We start from the raw sequence: 6,258 nt of genomic DNA, 5'->3' as shown, positions 1-6,258 counted from the left end.
ATGGAAACAACTCAAGAGTCCATCAATAGATGAATGGATAGAGAATATGTGGTATATATATGTTCAAGGGGAATATTAGCCTTAAAAAAGAAGGAAATCATGAAATATGTGACAACATGGATGAACTTCAAGGATATAAAGTGAATAACAATATCAAGTGAATAAAGTTGCTAATCAATGGGCTAAAGTTTCAGTTATGCAAGATGAATCCATTCTGGAGATCTATTGCACAACATTGTGCCTATAGCTAACAATAATGTATTATACACTGAAAAATTTGTTAAGAGTTATATCTTACATTGTGTTTGTACCATAACAAAATAAAAGATAATAGATGTATATGTGTGTATTTATGTATGTATACAATGTGGATTTTTTTTTAAATACCCAAAAGCTATTTTCTTCTGCTTTTGAAAAAAAGTTTCATTACTAGAAGTAATTGGTCATTTATTTTAAATTAACACTATAGCAAAAAGGGGAAAAGTTTTTTTAATACTAGAAATCTGAAAGATTTATTGAACTTGAATTACTCTGACCAAGTAAGTAATTGTAACAATTTGGGAAATGTTTCAAAATTTGAATATAAATTTTACAGTTTTTCACACTATATCTACATAAAACCAGCAGATGTTGGCTGTGTGTGTTTGTGTTTATATACTTTACAAATAAATACTTAGCATTTATATAGCACCTTACAGAGCAGTCAAGCATCACAAAGTCATTTATTTTATCATTAAAGGAAATAGATGTCAAGAATAACTTAGAGTATATTATGTCATCAAAAGTCTAATTCTATAAAAGCTTGCAATAGAGAAGTGAGAGGGAAAAGGCTGCTCAGAGAAGCAGTCTTTAGGTTTTCATAAGTTAGGGAAATGTGACTGTTACTTACAATTAACATAGAACATATAAGAATTTTCTCCCCTATGTGATCTTGGAGAATATTGTTTCCATGAATAATAGAAGCTTAGAAAAAGAAAGAGAAAAGTCCCTAAACACACCCGTTATCTGACTTTACATGCTAAGAACAAATTTGACTGTCGGTTTATGAGGCAAGAATCAGATCTAAGACCTCTGCCCCAACTGTACTCAGGATGACAATTGTCAACATATACACAGTCACAAGTCGAGAAGTGGAGTACCACAGACCTTAGCATCTACATGCAAAATAGCTAGATATGACACAAAAGTGGTTTCTTTCTTGGTTTTTCACCTGGTAAATGTAGATTTTATAAATTAAAAAGCACATCCCTTCATGGTTTTAGTAGACTTTTTTTAGTTCATCAGTGTAATAATATCTCCCTATCATAAAATATTAATTTTATTCAATCCAATTCATATGTACTTTTCTCATTCATAGCTGGAATTCAGCTCTCCAGGTGGAAAGAGTTAATATTTGAATAAGTGATTCCACCCATTTAAACATGAAGAAGTTGTCTTAATCTCTACATTTTCATGGTTGCCAATATTTTGATTAATTTCCATGACTTCTATTGACTCTGATGCTTTCTTGAATAGGTTCTCCAGATCTGTAATATAAGTTATTCATATAGACCTAGAAATTATCATTATATCTCCTATGAAGAAATACTTCATGTGAATGTTAAAATACCTTAGGAATGTGGCTGGTCGTGGTGGCTCATGCCTGTAATCCAAGCACTTTGGGCGGCCAAGACAGGCAGATCACCTGAGGTCAGGAGTTTGAGACCATCCTGGCCAACATGGTGAAACCCCATCTTTCCTAAAAATACAAAAAATTGGCCGGGCGTGGTAGTGGGCGCCTGTGGTCCCAGCTACTCGGGAGGCTGAGGCAGGAGAATTGCTTGAACCCAGGAGAGGGAGGTTGCAGTGAGCCAAGATCACACCACTGCTCTCCAGCCTGGGCGACAGAGCGAGACCCTGTCTCAAAAAAAAAAAAAAAAAAAGCAAACAAAAAACAAACAAACAAAACAAAACAAAAAATAAACAAAAATAAAACACCGTAGGAATTTATTGATCAGTTTATGAGTTAAAATAACACTAAAGTTAACTTTCTTGAAAGAACAATATGATTTACATATGCCAGGAACTCTAGGCACATTAATTTTTTTACCAAACTCTTAGGAGAAATCAGTTGTATAAAATTTCATACAGAAGTAACTAAATCTTAATGTTAGTTACCAAAAAGCAGACATGACTCCTTTTAAATGTGCTTTCTTCATTTTGAAAAATAATTAGCACTAGAAGGTTTTAGGTGGATTATTCCAAAGGAAGCAGTATAGCATGGTGATGAAGTTCAAAAAGTGCTCTTCAGTCAGGTTGCTTTTTGCAAAGCCATGCTCTGACAATTCTAATGTTTTCTCTTGGGACTGTTTTCTATATATCAAATGGAAAAAAATAATAATGCCAATCTCACAGAGTGGATTGAGAATTAAACACTCCATTTAAGCTGAGCATTGTGCCTGGCACATGGAAAATGCTCCATACATTTTTGATATTAGAATAATAACACCATTAAAATCGAGGTAGTCCTAGTATAAAAATAAATTAGACTTTATGACTTTGGGGTTTCAAATTTTTACTTACAATTGGTTTGGGGTGTTTGCTTTAAGAAATGTTGACAGTATGTGTGTGGGAGAGCATATTTCTGACTTCTTTCTTTCCTGTAAAGTTAAATGTGGGATTTCAGTTGTTTGCATAGCATTCGAACAATCATTTATACATGTTTCTAAGATACTATCTCTGAAAATTACCTCTAGAAGCTTCCTATCTGTTTCCTGTAGCTTGTAGTCTACACCAATGTAGATGAGATAAGTGTAGTATTGCATGCTAACATATTCTGCAAAAGACAGCATGGGTATACAAAGTTTCATTGACTCAATTATTATTGGAGTTATCTCTACATATCATTTATAGTAAGCATTCCAAGCAGCTTCGTCATAAAATTCTTAGTAGGAAGAAGTAACTAACATAGATAAGGAAAAATCAAATGCTCCTATAACTTTTTTTTTTTTTTTTTTTTAGACAGAGTCTTGCTCTGTCACCCAGGTTGGAGCATAGTGGCACGATCTGAAGTCACTGCAACCTCCACCTCCCGAGTTCAAGCGATTCTCCTGCCTCAGCCTCCCAAGTAGCTGGGACCACAGGTGTCTGTCACCACACCTGGCTAATTTTTTTGTATTTTTAGTAGAGACGGGAGTTTCAGCATGTTGGCCAGGCTGGTCTCAAACTCATGACCTCAGGTGATCCGTCTGCCTTGGCCTCCCAAAGTGCTGGGATTACAGGCTTGAGCCATTGCACCCGGCCTGTATCTTGTCTTTATGCATACATTTATTTCATATCTACTTCAGAGGTCTGCTGTCTTAGCTGAGGTTTCTAATATTTGCATGGGGTGCACAATTAGTATAGTTGGTACTGATATATGTTTCAGAGGTTAAAACCATGCAAGAATATATATTTATAGAGTCCCCTGCTTTGCTGGAGCCTGCCCAAGACTTTTTGTAATAAGTAGCAAATAAATAATTTGCTATATTTTACAGAGACCCCATTCTGCAAAAAAAACCCATGAAAAACAAAACAAAACAAAATCTTGCCTATAGCTTCTATGAGATTAGAATGTTTCTTAGTGATAGAAATAAGTGTTACATAATATTATAATCCAAATAATTCTAAATAGTAGACTTTTCAACAAATTTTGTGTTTTAGGTTGCTTTATTCCATTGAAAAATTTAAAAGTAACCATGATCTCAAATATTCTAATGTTGTGAGGTTTACATTACAATTTAGAGTGTTTGCATTTTTATTAACTTTGACTTAAGAAAAATAAATTCAGTTGAAATTAACTCAATATGTTTCAAATATTTTCTAAATTTCTTTTATTTTACTATTTCATGAATTATACTTTTTTAAGTTTTAGGACATTGTCGTGATTATAATATTCTAAAGTAAATTATTTTAGAAAACAGAGAACTTAACAAAATTTAAGTCAGCTACCTCCTGTCAGTTAACACAGTAGCTCTTAGTACCCTAAGATATCCCCTCTTTTGTTCTCTTAAGAAATAGGTGTCCCTCAAATATCTGCATTTATCTGTGTCCATATGGTTTTGAACAAGTGGTGAAAGTATTCACTATTTGCTGTGTACCCACACTTGTATAGTTCAGCTGGAATACCATCTGGTGTGGTACTCTTCCCATTTTCCTCATTTTGATTGCTTTCTCAATCTGGAAAATGGTAGCTTGATCGTCCAACGGGTCTCCAGATGGCTGCTGGATCATTCTATGTAGTATCCATCAACAACATTTGATGGGTTATTTAAAGTTCATCCAAGGTATTTGCAAGTTCATTATTCGGTCATAAAATATCAGAAATTTCAATTGGGGAAATAATCTCAGATTTCAGGAATGAAATCTTTTGGATTAGTTTGAGGAAAGAAATAAGAAAACACATTTATATCTTTCTAAGAAGCAGATGGCTACTCTTACAGTGTTAGTTATCCAAAATTGTTTCTATTTTTACCCTTCTATATTGGCTAAGATGACATTTTAGCGGAAACAGCATCCTTGCATACAGACCATCTTTGTTCCTTGAAGGACAACTGTTGAAATTAAAAAGCATATGAGATTAAATTTCTGCAGAAAAATGAGGCAGACCAACATGGCTATAAGGATCAATTAGTGTAAATTGAATAAGATCATAATGACACCACAAGATAGATGTGATCTGAGGCAAGAGTGTATAGATGTGAGACAATGGTGATATATATCCTTATGTGAATATATAAAGCAGGCTTAAAGGAAATCATGGTTTATCACCCTCTTTTTTTTGCCTCCCTACCAAAGCATGCCAAACTTTAATGAATTTTGGAGCACCAAAAATTTATAGTTTCCTAATGTATCATTTAACAGCCTCCATTTCTCCATGTTTTGGTAAATAGGATGAAAGAAAATCGTTTTTCCCCTCTATGCAGCTCCTGTTTTATGTGTAGCTGATTTTAATTTTATCTTGGTTACATTTCCTCATTTTCTCTTCTCATTGATTCATTTATCCTTTCATTTCACAGTTACTGAGTATCTACCAGAGATTTAGAAGAGACCCTTTACAGTGTTAGTTATCCAAAATTGTGTATGCACGGAATTCTGCATGAAGAAGACATAGGTCTGGAAATCAATAATTACATTTGATGTCATAGGTACCATAAGGTATTCATAAGGAAATATGAAACCATGGAAAGACCCCTACTCTTCCAGGTGGGTTCCATGTCAATGACACCTTCATATTTTCCTCAGGTACTATCTGCATATAAAAATTTGCTTCATTTGATCTTTCACACAAGAATTACTAAGGTATATTCAATGACATCATTTGTTGTGTAAGTAGAAATACGTCTAGCTGGCTCAAAACCTTAACAGTAAACCTTAACTGAAACTGAAACATAATTTTCAACTTAGTTCATTTGTGTAATACCTGTATAAAGTGTATCTGAATGAATTGTTCCCTTCTTCTAAATACTATGTAAAAATGGAAGAGACATTCATGACTGTAATCTGGTGTCTATTCATTCTTTGGGCAAAGCTTTATTTTACGACCTCTAGCATGTGACCAGAATTTAGCTTTGTCTTTCAAGCTTCAGCCTTTAAGTTAAACTATTATTGCATGTCTTATTTTAGAAGCTTACTGAGAAATTCTTTTTATCTCCAACTTTTACAAAATCCTTGCTCTAGAATTTATCTTCTTCAAAGTGGATTTGGATTGTGTTACATCTATCTCAGAAGAGATGGTTTGGCTTCCTGTTAAGCTTTAAATTTATTTCAGAACTGACTGAAAATGATATTTAACTGATACTTGTGCTGTAGAGTAGTATTTGAGTGAGAATTAGAGGCCAGGCATGATGCCTCATGCCTGGAATCCCAGCGCTGTTGGAGGCCAAGTCAGGAGGATTACTTATTCTCAAGAGTTGGAGGCTGCAGTGAACTATGATCACACCACTGCACTCCAGCCTGGAGGACAGAGTGAGACCTTGTCTCAATAAATAAATGAGAATTATACCTGTAGGAATCATTCTGAAGATTGAGTGGTACCCCCTCCAAGTATTAAGCTAAAGATTAATAGAATATACCAGTTTTAGTTTACATCTGGTAGCATTATCATTTAATCAGGAAATGCAAAGTTATTAAACTAATTCAATTTTTATTTAATTCTTGTCACTCAGTACCAGTCAATTAAGAATATTTGAATCAAATAAAATTTCAGAATGGCCAAAAAAGACACATCCTTACATTATG

This window comes from Pan paniscus, chromosome 1 (genome assembly GCF_029289425.2).
Source record: "Pan paniscus chromosome 1, NHGRI_mPanPan1-v2.0_pri, whole genome shotgun sequence".
NCBI classification, from domain to species: domain Eukaryota; kingdom Metazoa; phylum Chordata; class Mammalia; order Primates; family Hominidae; genus Pan; species Pan paniscus.
The sequence above is the reverse complement of the archived record's forward strand: the minus strand, read 5'-3'. Positions refer to the sequence as shown.